We start from the raw sequence: 22,238 nt of genomic DNA on the forward strand, positions 1-22,238 counted from the left end.
AAGTCTGACCATATTCAACATTTGCAAAATGTACAGCTTTGGAGACTCTTATATTGCCTAGGGGTGTACAAATTTATACACTCACTACAGAAAAATGTTTGATATTATCTATCAAGTTCAGCATGTGTGCATCTTTATAAATTCCAAAAATATTTTTGTATGATTTTAGATATACATTTTAAAATTTAAAAGCACAGTCAAGCAAGATGACAATTAGGGATTTCTTTGAACCATTAATTGGCATTAATATCATGGGGAAGATTCTATCTCATATAATGTGATAGCCAAATTCCATCCCACTTTACTTTAGACTATAACGCAACATGATTTCTTAGCAAACATGTTGTTCTTCCATTAAATTGAACCTATGTATTCCAAATATTTTATTTAACATGAATGAGAATCTCTATCGGTACTGATATAGAATGAATATCAATAAAGATGGATAATTCTGATCTTAAGAATGTACCCTGGTGAAGTTAAAATGAACGTTTTACCCACCATTGTGTTGATTACAGATTAAGCATAAAATATATATACATATATATAATCATATGTAAAGTGATATATATTTTGTTAATTTCAATTTTTATTGTAGATATGGGGTTACATGATCAGGTTTATTACATGGCTATATTGCACTGAGCTAGTAAGCATAGTATCCAATAAATAGTTTTTCAACCCACACTCCCTCCCTCCCTTCCTCTGTAGAAATCTGCAGTGTCTATTGTTCCTATGTTTATGTCCACATGTGCTCAATGTTTAGCTCCCACTTTTAAGTATTTGGTTTTCTGTCCCTGCCTTAATTTGCTTAGGATCATGGCCTCCAGCTCCTATAGATTCTGAATGTTAGACTTTTGTTGGATGCATGAATTGTGAATATCTTCTTTCATTCTGCAGATTGTCTGTTTACTCTATCAGTAGTATCTTTGGCTGTGCTGAAGCTCTTTAGTTTAATTAGGTTCTGCTTGTAATTTTTGTTTTTGTTGCACTTCCTTTTGGGGACATAGCAAAAAATTCTTTGACAAAGCCAAAGTTGAGAAGGGCATTAACTAGTTTTTCTTCTGTGATGTTTATGGTTTGAGGTCTTACATTTAAATCTTTACTTTATCTCGAGTTAATTTTTGTATACGGTGAAAGGTGAGGGTCTAGTTTCATCCTTCTACATATGGCTAGCCAGTTATTCCAGCACCATTTATTGAATAGGGAGTCCTTTCCCCATTCCTTGTTTTTGTCAGCTTCATCCAAGACCAAGTGGTTGTGTGTGGGTTTATTTCTGGGTTCACTATTCTCTTCCACTGGTGTCTATATCTGTTTTTATGCCAGTACCCTGCTGTTTTGGTTACTGCAGCTCTGTAGTATAATTTAAAGTCAGGTAATGTGATTTCTTCAGTTTTGTTTTTTGCTCAGGATGGCTTTTGCTATTCTGGAACATTTTTGGTTACATATAAATTTTAGGTTTTTTTCCCCTTTTTGCAAATTATGTAATTGGTATTTTGATAGAAATAGTGTTTAACCTGTAGATTGCTTTGGGTAGTATTGATTTTTTTTTTTTTTTTTTTTGACAGTTGGCAGAGCTAGCTGAGGTTTTATTTTGTAAAAAACAAAAAAACAATTGAATTGTTATGTAGCTGGAGGCATGGGCAAGGGGGGTACCCCAGGCAGTGAACTCCCCCAACGGGTGGGCTGAAGTCCAGGGCTGAGCCTTAGGTGGGTCTTCTCTTCCCTGTGCTCCCCTACACAGCAGCCTCCCTCCCGGGCTCTGGGGCAGCCAGCCGCAGGAGGGATAGTCTGGGAGGGGCTGCCATTGCTGTTCACTTGGGGAGGACGTCAGAGGACTCAGACACCAGCTTCCCATCGAGGGTCTCCATCTTCTTCACAACCATGGCCCTGGTGGAGCTGGTGCGGTTGAAGGAGATGGAGCCCGTGCAAGAGTCAAAGCTGGAGCCCAGGCCGTAGCTGAGGCCGGGGCTTGTGAGGCCCCCATAGGTCGAGCTCAGCCCATCTGCCTAGCCGCTGGTAGTCTTCGTATGGGTACTTATGTTCTGCATCCCACACTCCAGCCGGCTCTCCTCGCCCTCCAGCAGCTTCCTGTAGGCGGCGATCTGGACGTCCAGGGCCAGCCTGAAGTTCATCAGCTCCTGGTACTCCTGCAGCTGCCTCACTGTGTCCTGCTTGGCCTGCTACACGGCGGCCTCCAGCTCGGACAGCTTGGTGTTGGCATTGTTAAGGGCCAGCTCCCCATGCTGCTCGAAATCTGCCGTGACAGCCTCCGGGGAAGCCCTCTGGCCTTTGAGGCCCTCAGTCTCAGCCAGGAGCCCGCTGATGTTCCTGCTCATCTTGGAGATCTCAGTCTTTGTATGCTGCAGGTCATCCCTGTGCTTCTCTGCCAGCATCTGCAGATCCTCATACTTGATCTGGTGCATGCTCTCAGCCTCAGCCCAGCTGCAGTTGGCAAGCTCCTCGTTCTGCCCCTTGACCTCAGCAATGATGCCGTCCATGTCCGGGGGAGGCTGTTGTCCATGGATAGCACCACAGATGTGTCCCAGATCTGAGACTGCAGCTCCCAGATCTCCTCTTCATACAGCTGCCTGAGGAAGTTGATCTCATCAGTCAGCCGTTCCAGGTGAGACTCTATCTCCACCTTGTTCATGTAAGCTTCATCCGCATCCTTCTCGATGAGGACAAATTCATTCTCCATCTCTGTAAGCTTATTGATCTCATCCTGGTACTTGTTCTTGAAGTCCTCCACCAGCCCCTGCATGTTGCCAAGCTCTGCCTTCAGCTTCAGCTTCTCCTGGCCCAGTCTCCAACGGCTGCCGAAGGTTGATGTAGCTGTTGAACATGTTGTCCATGTTGCTCCGAGGCATCTTCTGTGCTGCAGGCTCCACTTAGTCTCCAGCATCTTGTTCTGCTGCTCCTTGTTGATGAAGGAGGCAAACTTGTTGTTGAGGGTCTTGATCTGCTCCTTCTCCTGGGTGCGCACGGCCTGGATGTTGGGGTCCACCTCCAGGTTAAGAGGGCTCAGCAGGCTCTGGTTGACGGTGACAGCGGTGATGCTTCCCATACCACAGGACCTGCCATAGCCTCTGCCCAGGCCACCCGGGAAGCTGCTGCTGACCACTCGGGAGAAGCTCGAGGAGCTGATGCAGGCACCGGACTCACTCTTGTAGGAGCAGCTGCTGAAGGCCTGGGGGCTGGAGGTGGACACCTTGTAGGACTTCTGGGTCACCCTCATGGACATGGTGGAGGCAGGAGTGGAGGCAGGCAGGCTGAACCAGGCATAGATTCCAGAAGGAGAGGAGAAGCTGCTTCTTGGTCAGTACTGTCATTTTAACAATATTGATTCTTCTAATCAATGAACATGGAAGATTTTCTGATTATTTGTGTTGTATCTGCGTTTTACAGTTCTCTTTGTAGAGATCTTTTATCTCCTTGGTTAGATGTATTCCTAGGTATTTCTTTTTTTTCTAGCTATTGCAAATAAAATTTTATTCTTCATTTGGCTTTGAGAATTGACATTAGTGGTGCATAGAAATTCTACTACTTTTTGTACATTGATTTAGTGTCCTGAAGCTTTACTAAAACTGTTGATCAGTCCTAGGAGCCTTTTGGCAGGGTCTTTGGGGTTTTATAGGTACAGAATCCTTTTATCAGCAAAGAGAGACAGTTTGACTTCTTATTTGGATGCCTTGCATTTCTTTTTCTTGCTTGATTACTCTGGCTAGGAATTACAGTGCTATGTTGAATAGAACTGGTGTGAGTAGGCATCCTTGTTCCATTTCTTAAGGAGAATGGTTCCAGCTTTTGCACATTCAGTGTGATGTTGGTGATGGGTTTGTTACAGATGACTGTTACTGTTTGGCTTTTATTATTTTGAGGTGTGTTCCTTCAATTCCTAGTTTGTTGAGGGTTTTTATCATGAAGAGATGTTAGATTTTATAAAAATACTTTTCTGTGTCTATTGAGATGATCATATGGCTTTTGCTTTTAATTCTGTTTATGTGGTGAATCAAATTTATTGACTTGCTTTATGGTGAATGAGACTTGCATCCCAGGAATAAAGCCTACTTGATTCTGGTGTATTAACTTTTTGATGTGCTGCTGGATTTACATCCATTGTTTTGTTGTGTTTGCTAGTGTTTTGTTTATGATTTTTGCATTTATGTTTATAAGTGATGCTGGCCTGAAGTTTTTTTTGTTTTTGCTGGTGTATCTTTGCCAGATTTTAGCATCAGGATGTTGCTGGTTTTGTAGAGTGAGTTAGGGAGAAGTCTCCTCTCCAATTTTTTTGGAAAGAGTTCAGTAGGACTGATACCAATTCTTCCTTGTACATCTGGTAGAACTTAACTATGAATCCATCTGGTACTAGGCTTTTTTTGGTTGGTAAGTTTTTAAATAGTAATCCAATTTCAGATCTTGTTACTGGTCTGTTCAGGTTTTCACTTTATTCCTGGTTCAATCTTGGGAGATTGTGTTTCTAGGACTTTATCCATTTACTCTAGATTTTCTAACTTGTGTGCATAGAGGTGTTCATAATGGTCTCTAAGAATCTTTTGTCTTTCTGTGAGATCAGTTGTAATGTCATCTTTGTCATTTCTATTGTGCCTATTTGGATTTCTTTTATCTTTGTTAATCTAGCTAGTGGTCTATCAGTCTTGTTTATTCTTCAAACCAACTCTTTATTTTTATTCGGAAAACCAACTCTTGGTTTCATTGAGCTTTTATATAGACTTTTTGCATCTCAGTTTCACTCAGCTCTGTTCTGATTTTAATTTTTTTTTCTTCTTCTAGTGGGAGTTTGTTCTTTTTTTTCTAGTTCCTTTAGGTGCAAAGTTAGATTGTTAATTTGAGATATTTCTAACTTCTTGAAGAAGGTGTTTAGCACTATAAAATTTCCTCTTAACTGCTTTGGCTGCATCTCTAAGATGTTTGTTTGTTACTATTTTTATTAATGACAAAAAATTTTTAAATGTCTGCCTTCAACGTTCACACAAGAATTATTCAGGAGCAAGTTGTTTAACTTCCATGTATTTGTGTGGTTTTGAGAGATCTGCTTAATATTGATTTCTATTTTTATTTCACTGTGGTTCGAAAGTGAGCTTTATATGATTTTATTTTTTTTGAATTTATTGAGATTTGCTTTATGAGAGAGCATGTGGTTGATCTTAGCATATGTTCTATGTGCAGATGAGAGAAATGTATGTTATGTGATTTTTGGGTGGAGTGTTCTGTAGATGTCTATTAGGTCTAATTGTTCAAGTATTGAGCTTAGGTCCAGAGTTTAGTTTTCTGCCTTGGTGGTCTATATAATGCTGTCAGTGGGTTGTTGAAATCTCCCACTATTATTGTGTGGTTTTCTCAGTCTTTTTTTAGGCCATGAGGAACTCGTTTTGTGAATATGAGTGCTCCAACGTTGGGTGCATTCATATATAGGATAGTTAAGTCTTCTTGTTGGATTGTACATTTTATCGTTATGAGATACCATTCTTTGTCCTTAATTTTTATTGGATTAATATCTGTTTTATCTAGTATAAAAATAGTGACTCCTGCTCTTTTTTTGCTTTCCATTTGCATGGTATGTCTTTTTTCATCCTTTTACTTCGAGCCTGTGGATATCGTTACATTTGAGATGGATCTCTTGAAGATAGCAGATGATTAGAACTTGTCTTTTTTATATAGTATGCCACTCTATAACTTTTAATTGGGGGCATTTAGTCCATTTACAATCAGGGTTAGTATTAATATGTGAGATTTTTCTCCTATCATCATGTTGTTAGCTCTTTTTTATGCAGGCTTGGCTGTGTGATTGCTTCATAGTACCCGTGGGCTATGTCCTTAAGTGTGTTTTTGTGGTAGCAGGGGTCATTTTTCTTTCTCTTCTTACTTTTGTTGTTGTTGTTGTTGAGACAGAATCTCACTCTGTCACCTAGGCTGGAATGCAGTGGCGTGATCGCGGCTCACGGCAACTTCCGCCTCCTGGGTTCAAGCGATTTTCCTGCCTCCGCCTCCTGAGTAGCTGGGATTACAGGTGCACACAACCATGCCTGGGTAATTTTTGTATTTTTAGTAGAGACGGGGTTTCACCATGTTGGTCAGGCTGGTCTCAAACTCCTGACTTCGTGATCCGCCGGCCTCGGCCTCCCAAAGTGCTGGAATTACAGGCATGAGCCACCGCGCCTGGCCAGGAGTCATTTTTCTATTCCATGTTTAGCACACCCTTAAGGACCTATTGTAAGGCTGGTCTGGTCAAAACAAATTCAGCATTTGATGATCTGAGACAGATTTTATTTCTTCTTTACTCTGAAGCTTATTTTGGCAGGATATAAAATCTTTGTTGGAATTTCTTTTCTTTAGGCATGCTGAAAATAGGTCCCCATGGCCGGGCGTGGTGGCTCACGCCTGTAATCCCAGCACTTTGGAAGCTGAGGCGGGCGGATCACGAGGTCAGGAGATCAAGACCATCCTGGCGAACATGGTGAAACCCTGTCTCTACTAAAAAATACAAAAAATTAGCCAGGCGTGGTGGCAGGCGCCTGTAGTCCCAGCTACTCGGGAGGCTGAGGCAGGAGAATGACGTGAACCCAGGAGGCAGAGCTTGCAGTGAGGCTAGATTGTGCCAGTGCACTCCAGCCTGGGCGACAGAGCGAGACTCCGTCAAAAAAAAAAAAAAAAAAAAAACCAAGAAAATAGGTCCCCAATCTCTTCTGGCTTGTAAGGTTTCTGCTACAGGTCTGCTGCTACCCTGATGGAGTTCCCTGTCCCTTCTCTCTTGCTGCCTTTAAGATTTTTCTTTTGCATTGACCTTGATGAAACTAATGACTTAGTGCCTTGGGGATGGTCATCTTGTAGAGTATCTAGCGGGGTTTTCCTGTATTTTTGTGTTTTTTTTTTGGATTTGCATGTCAATCTCTCTAGCAAGATTAGGAAAATTTCTGTGGACTATACCCTCAAACATATTTTCCAAGTTGTTATGTTCTTTCTTTTTCTCTCAGGAAAGCCAATGAGTGAAAGATTTGGTCTATTTACATAATCCTGTAGTTCTCAGACATTTTGTTCATTTAAGAAAAAAATCCTTTTTCTATATTTTTGACTGACTGACTTGATTCAAAGAACCAGTCTTTGAGCTCTGAAATTCATTCCTCAGGTTGGTCTACTCTGTTGTTAATACTTCTGACTGTATCATGAAATTCTTGTAGTGAAATTTTCAGTTCTAGAAGTTTAGTTTGGCTTATTCTTAATATGGTTATGTTGTCTTTTAGCTCTCAAAACATTGCACTGGATTTCTTGGATTGGGTTTCCACTTTCTTCTGAATATTAATGAGCTTCCTTGCCATCCAGATTCTGAATTATATGTTGTTTCAGTTATTTCAGACTGGTTATGAACCATTGTTGGGAAGCTAGTGGACTCATTTGCAGGTATGGGGACACCAGCTTTTTGAATTACCAGAGTTCTTACACAGATTCTTTCTCTTCTTAGAGTGCTAGTGCTCTTTTAACTCTGGTGTAAGTTGAGTATAGTCAGTTGACTTTATTTCTGGATGTTTTTGGCAGGCTGAGGCTCTGGGTAGAGTCTTAATTTGTGGCCACATTTTTGCCTTTGGTTTCACAGTAAGGTGTATTAGCAAAGTATTTTTATTGTTATAGTTTGGGCAGTGATCCACTAGATGGTGCTTAAAAGTCATTGCTCATAATTAGGCTTTTACTCAGCTGGATGGCTTTTTTATATTTCCTGGTGTTTGCAGCCCTATTCTGTGGTGTGTTGTGGAGAGAGGTGACCCTCTCATGAGGTTGACTCTTGGGCCTTGGGGGTGTCCCTGTATTTGTTCGTTTTTATGCTGCTGATACAGACATATTCGACACTGGGTAATTATAAAGGAAAAGAGGTTTAATGGACTTGCAGTTCTATGTGGCTGGGGAGGCCTAACAATCATGACAGAAGGCAAAAGGCGCATCTTATATCTCAGCAGGCAAAAGAGAATGAGAGGCAAGCATGAGAGGCAAGCAAAAGGGGAAACCCCTTATGAAACCGTCAGCTCTCTTGAGACTTATTCACCACCACAAGCACAATGTGGGGGAAACTGCCCCAGTGGTTCAATTATCTCCCACTGGGTCCCTCCCACAACATGTGGGAATTATGGGAGCTACAATTCAAGATGAGATTTGGGTAGGGACACAGCCAGAACATATCAGCCCCATTTGATCACTAGCACTACACCTGCATTTCTTTTCTTAGGTGTTCCAAGCCATGGGGTTCCTGTGGGCAGAGGCCACAGCAGGGAGATAGACCATACTTTTTCCAGGCCAGCCCTGTGGAGGGAGGCACACCCTACTCCCATGGCTCCCCATGAGCCCATGTGACACACTCCTCTCAGTTCTCTGAGACAGTGGGCTCCTCTCCTGCTTGAGTACTGCCCAGGGATCTCTGCTCAGCACTCACAAGATACACACTGCTGCCCTGGGATAATCTCAGGCATTTTGTCCGCTCTCCAGCTTGGGGGCAGCAGGGGCAAGGACTGTGATGGCAGCAATGGCAGAGAGCCTGTCAGTTGCCTCTGGTGGCTCCATCCCAGAGAAATATAGAGCCATGGTCAATTGGAGTGATTAGCTGCGTCTCCTCTCTTTGAGAGCAGTATGCACTAGCTGCAATTGCTTCCTTGATGAATCCCTATGTGGCTGTTTGGATGATCCACTAGAAGAACTAGTGTTTGCTCACTATTCTGTCTCTTCTGTGAGAGCAGTGTATACCAGCTGCTTCTAGTCAACCATCTTGGTGCTTCTCAAATAATATTTTTGAAAATAAAAGTATATGGGTAATTTTGTCAATAAGTGAAAAAAGAAAACATATATAAACATTGTTCACAAACAGCGATCTTGAGATTTACAAACATCCAAAATGGAAATTTCTGAAAATGTAATTTATATTGAATTTAGGTTTCCATGTTAAACAGAAACATTTGTGGTTACTTCTTTATCTCATTAGTAAAAATTTTATTTCTGTAAGAATTAAGTCTAATACAACTGAGAAAAATTAAATTATACATTATTTTACCCAAAAGATAAATATTATGTGTACTCTATGACTCAGTAATTCTATTTCTAACATATCTTTAGAAATTCTTTCACTTGTGTGCTAATAAATCTCTATAAGAATATTTGTAGCATTGTTGTTTGTTTGTATTTGTTAAAAACTGGAAACAATCAAAATATCAATCAATGGTGAGAGTAAATGAGATACATTAAAACAATGGAATAGCATAGAACAATAAAAATGAGTGAATTCCATAAATCAATATGAATATTTCCTCCCAATTTAAGATGAGGTGTAATTCCATTTATATACATTTAAAAATCAGGCTACATTTAAAAGTACTATTTAGGAATATGTATATTTTGCAAAATTGTGGTAAGAGAAAAAGCATGAAACTGACGTATACAAACTCAGAAAAGTACAAACATTTTCAGGTAGAGGAGATAATGTAATCAGGATGGTACACTAAGAATAATTTTAAAATGTTTATTTCTTTTTTATTTTATGAGCTTCGATATTTCACAAGTAAATAAAATTTTTATTTTGAAAACATGATTAGATATATGATTTGGTATATATGTTATATTGTTGTTATATCTGTTAAGTATAATATATAAGCACTCCTCAGTATATCTGCTATATTTATAAATTTTTAAAGGGAAGAAAAATATATTAAAGAATTTTTCTTATGAAGCTTTATCACTAAATAGCTGCAAGTTTGGAAGTTATTTAGATACTTGTGTATATTTCTTTTATTTACAAAATAAATGCACTAGAATTATTGAGTAATTTATTTATTAATTCATTTTTTGTTGTTGTAAGTATTAGGCATTTTCTATATTCCAAGCAATATGCTACCCTAAAGGCATGTAAAGATAGAAGCTATGGCCTTTGCCATTAAACAGGCATTCTAGCACAGCAGCTGATGATGGCTCCTAGTTCTAAATTTATTTGCAGATAACAGTCAGTTGAATTCATTCCCCTCATCATGACAAAGGAAAGAATTTGGCAGGGACTCTGAGCTGGGTCTTTAACCTGGCAGACATTCACAGAAAGTTAAAGTGGATAGATAGAAGGAGATGACATATATGCAGAGGGAGTAAAAAGAACAAAAGTTTCTGATTTGACATCACTGACATAAAATAAGGTAATAATCATACATATGAAATCATATTCTCACCTTGGGTAACAATAACATGATGATGCTTGGACTCGTAAGCATCATATTCTCTTTCAATGTATATACAAATTTTCAAAGTTTTAATAGGAAATGCAAGCACACTGAGAATGTATAAACTGGTAATGCTAAGGTTGAGTTGATAGTTTATGATATTGCAGGGAAACAAAATCTATGTCTAATGTTCATGATTGCATTTGGACTTGCAAACTCTGTATTGTTTCTATTAGAGAGGTAAACTGCTTTGAATGCTTTATGGAGAACTTTAGAATTTATTCTCAAGTGACAAATTTTGCTTTTCTATTCTAAATTTTGAAATAAAAAGTGTTTACCAGGTTTCTAAATTGAGTTCCCGAATTTTACACAAGTTTATAATGTATGTATCAGAAATCTTCTAGCAGAATAAAAAAATCAATCTAATTGAAACATAAATAGATGTGGATGTTGCCAACATTTGTTTGAAAATTTACATGCCAACTTTTGGTAAACTGAATTTAGTGATCCATTTTCAGAGTTTGAAAGGGATGCTTTGCTCCATAGAAGTATGGCTAAGCAACTTTACAATAAAACTATCTGTGCTTCTGAACAGGCTTGGTTTAGGTTTGAAGGAAAGAAAACAGACACACACACACATGCACACACACATACACACACACATACAAAAATATGATTTGTGTTTTGAAATATTAAAACACTTAAAATATTAAGTTTAGGTCTGACCTTTCTATTTTTCCCCTTTCTGCCCAATGCTCTAGGTGTGCCTTTAGTTATGGAAGCTAAAATTAACTGACATATTTTCCTTTAGTTTGGCCCCATATGTGTCTACTGAGTTGGCTTATGTCTGAGCTAACTGACAAGAGTGGCAATGTAAATGTTATGCAAATTAATCCCCTCTGGGACTCCTGTTTCTAAGTCCAATTGATGCCTATGCAAACACAGTACTTTGTAATATTTCAAGTCATTTAATTTTGTGGTTTATGTAGACATTCAGTGTTATTGACAATGATACAGAGGCCTGCTATGCTATTTATCTCTGACATTCTTTGCTTTAAACACATCACCATGGCTGATAAGTTTGAAGCACCTGAAATGAAAGCAGATAATGTTGTGATGATAAAATTAAGTCAAGGAAAATTTAAAGCTGTGCTAATAGAATTTCCCAACACACACACACTCTCTCACACACACAAATACACACAGACACACACATCAAGATATATAAAAATGTTCTCTGAAGGTATAACATAATCAGAAATAGAAATTCCCAGTGTCCATGACTGTTCAGATTCAAATGTTTATTTTTAAAATGTGACTACATTCAAGTTGGTTTATTCACATATTATATATTTTACCTCCCTATGATTTAGCCTTTGCAAATACCTTAATGAAAATTTAGGACTCATCAATCTATTTCTAGAAAAATGCTTTGAAGATGTTAATGATCACTTGTTTTACTTCACAGGCTGTTATTTAAGATGATTGTCACATGTTGCCATTTCACATTGGAAGGCATTTTGTAAGGTTAATTTACAAGATGTCTCTTTCTCATTATTTTCATCTTTATTTCTCATATATAGTAAAATGAATCCATTTTAAGTATAGTGTTTATTGAGTTTTGACATATATAGGCATACCTGTGTAAATATCATAATAAAAAATATTCTATAATACAATAAAGTTCCCTCATACTGCTTTGCAGTCAATCTCCCAATATATCCTTACCCTCAGTCAAGCATTGACTTTCTTTCTGCCCATATAAATTACTTTTGCCTATGCTAGAATTTCATATGAATGGAACTATACAAATTTTAATCTAGGGGCTCTTTCATATTGGCTTTATTTTTTCACTAAACATGTTTTGAGATTTGACATTGGTTTATTTATCAGTAGTTTGTCCAATCTAGTTGATTTTTAAATTTCAGATATTGTATTTTTTATCCTTAGCAATTCTATTTTTATGCCTTTCATTAATCTTGTTATTATGCTTATATTTTTCTTTACATTTTAAAGAATATATGTAATGGCATATTTAAAGTTCTTGATTGCTCATTCCATCATCTCTTTCATTTCTAACACTTCAAATTAAATGTTTATTTTTTCCCCTAGTTATGGGAGATATTTTTGTGCTTTTTCACACACTGATTAATTTTTGATTGTATGATTGACATTGTGATTATTGCATTGCCTTGTGTTCTGATTATGTTGTCTTTCTTTAAACAGTGTTCTGTTTGATAGGCAGTAAATATACTATTGAATTGGATTTTCCTTTCACAGCTTAATTTTAATCTTTGGAAACATCTCAGTAACCTTTACTCCAGGGCTAGTTTAGCTGTACTACCAAGATGGAGTTACCCAACATCAGTAATTTTCACACTGTACCTAAATATCTCTTTGTTGTAGGAGGCTGTTTTGTGCATTGCATTTACTGATATTTAGTGACATCTCTATCCTCTATCCATTAGTTGCCAGTAGTACACCCTATAATTGTGAAAACCAAAATTGTCTCTAACATCCCTAAAGGGCAATATTACCTCTAATTGAAAATCTCTGTACTCGGAGGTTTCTACTAAATGTATCACACATTCAATGAAAACTCTACTCTGACCAGTTCAAAAGTGTGAACTCTCAAGATTTTTTATCTCTCATTTCTCCAGTAGTTTGTCTTTCTTCTAGAACTGTTTCTTGCCAATCCTTGTAATATTCTACCTTGTAAGTGTGCAGTTTAGTATTTGGCCAAAACACTTAAGGAAATTCATATGCATGTTTCTGGAGCTTTTTTTCTACATAGCTCATTTATCTCTCACCATCTGTTCCAAAAATCCCCGTCACATCAATCTCCCCAAACTCTAAAGTCTTTTTCCTCAACCCTATGTGACTAGTATACCATTCATGTGATTCTCTGTTGACTGCAGGTAGAAAGCCAGAGAGATCATAGAGTTAACCTCTCTTATTTTTCTCCTGTAAGGATCATAGTCCTATACTGCATGTTGTACAATTTCTGAAAGAGTGGTTTTACATAGTTTGTTCCATTTTCTCTTGTTTGTATCAGGAGATCAAGTTCAGTTAGAGTTATCTTTTGATGGCCAGAGTAGAAACAGACTAGCAAAAACTCTAGACTGCTGGGTAATGTTTGAGCACACTTCTACCCTCATGAGTTGAGTTGAATCTTCACCTATAAACAAATGTGTTTGTTCCCAAACATGTTTATGCAGCAGGTATTTCTTAATGTAACCTCAGATTTTAATTATATAAAGTATTATAAAATTGGTTTTTATGAAATCCAAGTTACATGTTTTTGAAGTTTAGATAAAAATAAATATTAGTGACTAAAAGAAATATTATTGTTTCATTATAGGCAAAATAATTGTCAAAGAATGGGAAAATGTAAAGAGACTAGATGACTTTAAGTCATGTTTCCTTACAAATAGCTTCTATACCAAATTTAAAATTATGATTAACGCCATTTTCCTGTTTTTTATTCTATAAACACTAAGTGAAACTGCAGTTAGATTTCTAAAAGAAAAACTTTTTCCTATATTAAAATGTCTAAAAGAAACCATATATTTACAAATTATAATTAAAATAATGTTATTGTCAAAGACCAGCAGAGCAAGATGGCCAAACAGAACCCAGCAATTGTTCCCCACACAGGAACACCAAATTGTACAAGTATCAATACAAGAAAGCACCTTCTTAAGAAGCATAAATCAGGTAAGCAATCACAGTACTTGGTTTTGGCATCATGTCATGAAAAGAGGCACTTAAGAAGGTTGAAAAGACAGTCTTTAATTGTCTACACCACCACTCCCCATCTCCTGGGAGTACAACATGGCTTATAATAAGAATCTCTGTGTGTGAGGTAGAGCAAAGTGCCTGTGGGACTTTGCATTGGAACAAAGTGCTGCTCTGTCACAGTGGAAAGTAATGCCAGGCAGAATTCAGCCAGTGGCCATGGAGGGAGCATCATGACCAGTTCTAGCCAGAGGGACATTGTCCATTCCAGTGGTCAGAACCTGAGTTCCAGTTAGCCCCACCACCATGGGCTATAGTGCTCTGGGGCCTTAAACTTTAAAGACAACCCAGGCCACAGGGACTGTAATTTCTGAGCAAGTCTTGGTGCTGTCTTGAGCTCAGAGCCAGTGAACTTGGGGTGCATGTGACCCAGTGAAACACCAGCTGGGAAGGCAAAAGAGTGCTTGCATTGCCCCTTCACTAACCCAAGGCAGTGCAGCTTACAGCTCTGGGAGAGACGCCTTCTTCTACTTGAGAAGATGAGAGGGGAGAATAAAGAAAACTTTGTCATCCACCTTGGATACTGACTCAGCCACAGTAAAATAAAGCACCAAGCAGAGTCTTAAAGTCCCCATTCCAGGCCATAGCTCCAAGATGACATGTTTAGACCCATGTTGACCAGAAGGAAACCCGTTGCCCTGAAGGGAAGTAGTCCTGGCAGAATTCATGAGCTGCTGACTAAAGAGACCTTGGGCTTTGAATAAACATCAGCAGTAGCCAGGCAGCAGTCACCATGGGACTTAGGAAAGACCCAACACTATATGGGCTTCAAGTATGACCCAGCACATTTCCAGCTATGGTAGCCATGGGGAGACACTTTTTCTGCTTGAGTAAAGGAGACAGAAGAGTAAAAAGGACTTTGTCTTGCAACTTTGGTACCAGCTCAGTCACAGAAAAAAAAAAAAAAAAAAGCACCCAGCAGATTCTCAAAGTTCTCAATCCTAGTCATTAGCTCCTGGTTGGCATGTCTAAACCAGTACTGGGCCAGAAGGGTACCCACTCCCTCAAAAAGAGAGACCAAGTCCTGACAGGATTAATCACCCACTGACTGAAGTGCCTTAGAGGCTTGAATAAACATCAGTGGTAGCCAGGAAATAGTTGTCATAGGCCTTAGGCGAGACCCAGTATTCTCCTGGCTTCAGATGTGATCCAGCACAGTCCAAGAGGTGGTGACGATGGGAGTGGTTGCTACACCCCTCCACCAACTCCAGGCAGCTCAGCATGGACAGAGAGATTCTATTTCTTTAGGGGGAAAGTAAGGGAAGAGAACAAGAGACTCTGCCTGGTAATCTAGAGAATGCTTCTAGATCTTACCCAAGATAACCAAGGTGGTACCTTGGTCTGCCAGAGTCACAGTGTTACTAGGCTTGTGTGGCCCCTAACGCACATACAGCTGTAGTTACCAAAGACTTATATCACAACACTCAATCTCCTTTGAATATGTGGAAAGCCTTCTCAAGAAAGATAGGTACAAACAAGCCAAGACTGCAAAGATTAGAATAGATACCTAACTCTTCAATGCCCAGTCACCAACAAACATCCAGAAGTATTAAGACCATTAAGGAAAACATGACCTCATCAAACAAAATAAGCCACCAGGGACCAACTCTGGAGTGACAGAGATATGTTACCTTCCAGACAGAGAATTCAAAATAACTGCTTAGAAAAACCTCAATGAAATTTAAAGTAACATAGAGATGGAATTCAGAATCTATCAAATAAATTTAACAAGGAGATTGAAATAATTAAAACCAATCAAGTAGAAATTCTGGAGATAGAAACTTTAATGAACAAACTGAATAATGTATCATAGTCTCTCAACAGCAGCATTCATCAAACTGAAGAAAGAATTCATGAACTTGAAGACAAGCTACATGGAAATACACAGAGGAGTTAAAAGAAAAAAGAATGAAAGTGAAGAAGCATATCTACCAGATGTGGAAAATAGCTTCAAAAGGGCAAATCTAAGGGTTATTAGCCTTAAAGAGGAGGTAGAGAGAGAGATTAGGGTAGAAAATATATTAAAAAGGATAATAACAGAGAATTTTCCAAACTTAAAGAGAGATTTCAATATTCAAGTATAAGAAAGCAATAGAACAACAAGTAGATTTAACCCAAATAAGACTACTTCAAACGTTTGATAATCAGACTCCTAAAGCTCAATGATAAAAAAAAGGATCCTAAACCAGCAAGAGAAAATAAAAATAAAAATAAAAAATAAACATGTAAAGGAGCTTCAACATATCTGGCAGAAAATTTCTTCGGGGAAGCCTTGCAGGCCAGGAGACAGTGGCATAGCATGACATATTTAAAGTCCTGAAGAAAAAATATTTCATCCTAGGATATTATATCCAGTGAAAATATCCTTCGAACATGAAGAAAAAATAAAGACTTTTTCAGACAAACAAAAACTGAAGAATTTCATGAATACCAGACCTACCTTATGAGAAATGATAAAGAGAGTTCTTCAAGCTGAAAGAAAAGAATGTTAATAAGAAATAAGAAAGCATCTGAAGGCAGACAACTCACTAGTTACAGTAAGTACACAGACAAATACAGATTATTACACAGTATAATTGTGGTGTGTGAACTTTGCATATCTTGAGTAGGAAGACTAAAAGATAAACTTACCAAAAGTAATAACTACAACTTTTATGGTAATAAACTGTATAATAAATAGAAACAAGAAAAAGTCGAGAGTTGGGAGGAAGAAGTTAAAGTGTAGAATTTCTGTCAGTTTTCTCTTTGCTTGTTTGTAAAATCCACATTAAGCTATTATCAGTTTAAAATAATGGGTTATAGGATGTTGTTTGCAAACCTCATGGTAATTTCAAATCAAAAAACCTACAACAGATGTAAAAAAAATAGCAAAAATTGAAACATACCAGAATAAAAATTTCTTTAAAAATTTCTTGAAACAAATGAAAATGGAAACCTAAACCTACAGCAAAAGCAGTACTAAGAGGAAAGTTTATAGTCATAAGTGCCTACATCAAAAAAGTAGAAAAATTACAAATAAACAACTTACCAATGAATCTTAAAGAAAAGAGAAAAACAAAGCAAACCCAAAATTAGAAGAAAAGAAATAAAGATCAGCACGGAAATAAATGAAATTAAAATAAGAAAACAGTACAAAAGATCAATAAAACAAAAGTAGGTTATTTGAAAAGACAGACAAAATAACAGACAACAAAATCAACAAATTAGCCACGCTAAGAAAGACAGAAGTCCTAAATAAATGGAATCAGAGATATAAAAGGAGACATTGCAATGGATACCACAGAAATTTAAAGGATCATTAGAGACTAATATGAGACACTATATGAGAATAAACTGGAAATGCTAGAAGAAATAGATAAATTCCTAGATACATACAACCAACAAAGATTGAACAATGAAGAAATCCAAAAGCTGAATAGACCAATAACAAGTAAGGTAATCAAAGCTGCAACAAAGTATCTCCCAGCAGAGAAAAGCCTGGGACTTGATGGCTTCACTGCTCAGTTTACGAAGCATTTAAAGAGGAACTAATGCCAATCCCACTCAAACTATTTCAAAAACCAGAGAAGGAGGAAATACTTTCAAACTCATTCTGCAAGGCCAGTGTTACCCTGATATCAAAACCAAAGATACATCAAAATAAAAAGAAAACTACAGGCTAATATCTCTGATGAATGTTGTTAACTCCTCTGCCAAAAACACTAGCAAGCCAAATTCAGCAACACATTAAAAATATTATGCATCATGACCAAGTGGTATTTATCCCAGAGACGTAACGATGGTTCAACATATGTAAATCAATCAATATGATACATCATATACACAGAATAAAGAATAAAACCATACGCATTTCAATTGATGAGAATAAAGCATTTGATAAAATTAAACATTCCTTCATGATAAAAACTCTAAAAAAACTGGGTATAGAAGGAACATACCTCAACACAATAAAAGTCATATATGAGAGATCCACAGCGAGTATCATACTGAATGGGGAAAAGTTGAAAGCCTTTTCTCTAAAATCTGGAATAAGACAAGGATGCCCCCTTTCACTACTGTTCAAACTAATACTGAAAGTCCTAGCTAGAACAGTCAGAGAAGAGTAAGAGGGCATCCAAATTGGAAAGTGTATTAAGTTGTTCTTGAGTTGCTGCAAAGGAATACCTGAGAGTGGGCAATCTATAAAGAAAATAGGTTTAATGGGCTCATGGTTCTGCAGGCTATATACGCGTGGCACAAACATCTGTTTGTCTTCTGTTAAGGGCCTCCTCAGAAAACTTAGAATTATGGTGGAAGGCAGACAGGAGCTGGTCCATCACATTGCTAGACTGGGAGCAAGACAACAAGCAGGGGGAGGTTTCCGACTTTTTAACAACCAGATCTCACATGAAATAACTGAGCAAGAACTCATTTATTACCAAGTGGATGGTGCTAAACTATTTATGAGTAATCCACCCTCATAATCAAATCACCTCTAAATAGGCCCCACTTCCAACATTGGTAATTACATTTCAACATGATATTTGGAGAGGAAAGACATCTATACTGTCCTTTCTAAACTTCAGAAGGGAAGAAGTCAAATTATCCTTGTTTGCAGATGATATTAGCTTATATTTGGAAACACCAGAAGACTCCACCAAAAACCTATTCATCTGATACAAGAATTCAGTATAGTTGCAGGCTACAAAATCAACATACAAAAATCAGTAGAATTTCTACATGATAACAGTGAACAATCTGGAAAAAAATCCAGACAGTAATCTCATTTATAATAGCTACAAATAAAATTAAATACCTAAGAATAAACTTAACCAATGAAGTGAAAGGCCTCCACAATGAAAACAATGTCACTGATGCAAGAAATCAAAGAGGACAGAAAAAAAAAAATGAAGGAAAGCTATCCCATGTTCATGGATTGTTAAAATGTCCATAGTACCCAAAACAATCTACAGATTCAATGCAATCTATATCAAAATACCAATGGCACTGCTCGCAGAAAAAGAAAAAAAAGTTTATATGGAACCACAAAAGACCCAGAGTAGTCAAAGTATTACTGAGCAAAAAACCACAAGACAAAACTGGAGGAGTTACATTACCTGACTTCAAATTATACTACAAAGTTATAGTAACCAAAACAGCATGGTCCTGGCACAAAAACAGACACATAGACCAGTGGAGCAGAATAGAGGATCCAGAAATAAATCAGTACATCTACAGTGAACTCATTTTCAACAAAGTTTGTAGTAATTTACATTCAGTAAAGGACAGTCTCTTCAATAAATGGTGCTTAGCAAACTGGATATCCATAAGCAGAAGAATGAAACTAGAACCCTGTCTCTCATGATATACCAAAATTAAATCAAATCAAATGGATTAAAGATTTCAATATAAGATCTCAAACAATAAAACAACTAAAAGAAAACACTGGGGAAATGCTTCAAGACATTGGTTTGGCAAAGATTTATTGACTAATACCTCAAAGCAAAGGCAACTAAAGCAAAAGTGTACAAATAGGATCACATCAAGCTTAAAATCTTCTACACAGCAAAAATAAATAAATAAAGCAAAGACACAGCCTAGAGAATGGGAGAAAATATTTGTAAACTACCTGTCTGATAAAGAATTAATAACCAAAATATATAAGGAGCTCAAGCAATTCAATAGAAAAAATCTAATAAACTGAATACAAAATGGACACAAAATCAAAATAGATATTTCTCAAAAGACATACAAATGGTAAATTGGAATATCTCAACATCATTGATTAACAGAGAAATACAATTAAAACTACAATCAGATATCACTTCACTCCAGTTAAAATGGTTTTTATCCAAAACACAGGCAATAATGGATGCTGGTGAGGATATGGAGAAAAGAGAACCCTCCTTCACTGTTGGTGGGAATATAAATGAGTACAGACACTATGGCCAGAGTATGGAGGTTCCTCAAACAACTAAAAATAGAACTACCATGAGATCCAACAATCTCCTTGTTAAATATATATCCAAAAGAAAGGGAATTAGCGTATTAAAGAGATATCTGCATTCATGTTTGTTGCAACATAATTCTCAATAGCCAAGATTTGAAACCAACCTAAGCATCCATCAATAGACTGATGGATAAAGAAAATGTAGTACATATACACAATTGGGTACTATTCTGACACAAAAAATAATGAGATCCTGTGATTTGCAACAACATGGATGAAACTGGAGGACATTGAAATAAGTCGGGCACAAAAAGACAAATTTCACATGTTCTCCTTCATTTGTGGGAGCTAAAAATTAAAACAAACTCATGGAGAGAGAAAATAGAATGATGGTTATCAGAGACAGGGAAGGGGAATGGGAGGGGGTGGAAAATGGGGATGGTTAATGGGCACAAACATACAGTAAGATACAATGAATAAGATCTAATATCTTATAGCACAACAAGGTGACTACAGTCAGTAGTAATGTGCTATACATTTTAGAATAACTGGAATAACTGAGGGAGTACAATTGGAATGTTTGTAAAACAAAGTAATGGTGAATTATTGAGGTGAGAGGTACTTCATTACCTTGATGTGATATTATGCATTATATGTCTGTATCAAAATATTAAATATTTTCATGTATATAATAAAAGTACACACATACTATGTACCTACAAAAAATAAGAATTAAATTACATAGTTATTTTAAATATTCAAAATTTTAATGAATTCTGATTTAAGTAACTACTTTGATTATATAGCAAACTATTTGCCTTTATGATGTTGAGATGAGTTATGTTTCACATTTTTAAGATTAACAAAATAATTAACAATTAATATTTATTGAGGAGTTGTTGGGTACCTAGCAAATTACTAAGACCTGAAGATTGAGTGGTCAGCAATGTTTGGCTTATGTTCTAGTGACATTGATAGACAATAAACAAGGTAAATAATTATAATATATATGTATGTTTGTCTTATAAATGAGTCAGAAATATCCTGTCTGTATTAGTCCCTAGGTTGTTAATTTTTTCCCTGCAGGCTGAGACTCATTAGCTCAAAATGGCGACTGGCACCAAACTAAAATGTTTACAGATCTACATATTTTAAAAATAGCCCAAACAACAATTTTTTAACCAGGTAGAGACCACTTGCTTCACACTTGCAGGAAATCACACCCAGCACTTACGGATAAGATAGAGTCCTAAAGGTATTAGGCCTCAAGCTGCTATAGAGTGCTCTGATCCAGTTATTCCCTTCTAGTGCTACTGAACTTCATCTAGACAAATGATTCCCCTCTCTGGATAACACTTTTCTCTTTCAGGAGTTCCCTTGCTTTCCTCCCTTTCTGAGTAGTGACTCCAGCTCTGGAGCCTGAATAGATTCCTGTGTGGGGGATTTTCCCTCTCATGCAACCCTCTCCAACAGCAACTCAAATAAATTTTGTTGTTGGTTAATGCCGCTTGAGGTCATATATTTTTCTTCAATCAGCCTTAAATATTTCAAACCCCCAGGAATTGTAGATACTGGAGATTATTGACAAGAAAATATGTAAGGAGGTAGAATATAAAATAAGAGAATTTATCTATTTTAAATATAATAACAAGTCACATTATCACTGAGGACCTGTCTGTTGAGTAAGGCCATAAAAATTTGTGTGAGTTGGTCACACATGGTATCTATTTATTTATTGTCTCTATTTCTCATTAAAATTAATGTTTAATGGAAATACATACTACATATTTTGTTCACTATTAATATCCAGTACTTAAACAGCACATAGAAACTCACAGATAATTAATAAATATGTGACTAACGAAATAGTCTTCCAAAGGCTAAGATTACTTATCTTCCAAAACCTACCAGAAAAAACAAACAAACAAACAAAAAAAACACATCAATTTTCAAGCAATCCTACAAACTTCAACCCATTCTTTTGACATGGGGCTCAGTTCTTTATATGTTATAGTGTTGTACAGGGTAGGGTAGGGATTTACACCTTTTCCCTTCCACTTGCTTGCTGTGTAATTTTGAGAATGATTGTGAATCTTTCTAAAGCTTACATTCTTATCCTTGAAACAAGATGATAATGGAGCAGCCCTATATCATTTTGCTAAGAATAAAATTACATAAGGCAGGTAAAGCATTTAAAATAAGCTCAGAAACTCAGCAAGTGTTCAATTAACATTAGCTAAATCCATCAAACAATAATTGAACCAGCATTATTTAAGTGTCTTCCATCTGACAAACAATATGCTTGGTGT

General features: G+C 37.0%; 1 pseudogene; it reads right to left on the minus strand.

Annotated features, from left to right (window-relative positions):
• Nucleotides 1-1,814: 1,814 nt before the first annotated feature.
• On the minus strand, nt 1,815-3,244 carry LOC101136902 (keratin, type II cytoskeletal 8-like; annotated as a pseudogene).
• Nucleotides 3,245-22,238: the final 18,994 nt, after the last annotated feature.

This window comes from Gorilla gorilla, chromosome 1, assembly GCF_029281585.2.
Source record: "Gorilla gorilla gorilla isolate KB3781 chromosome 1, NHGRI_mGorGor1-v2.1_pri, whole genome shotgun sequence".
Taxonomy (NCBI): domain Eukaryota; kingdom Metazoa; phylum Chordata; class Mammalia; order Primates; family Hominidae; genus Gorilla; species Gorilla gorilla.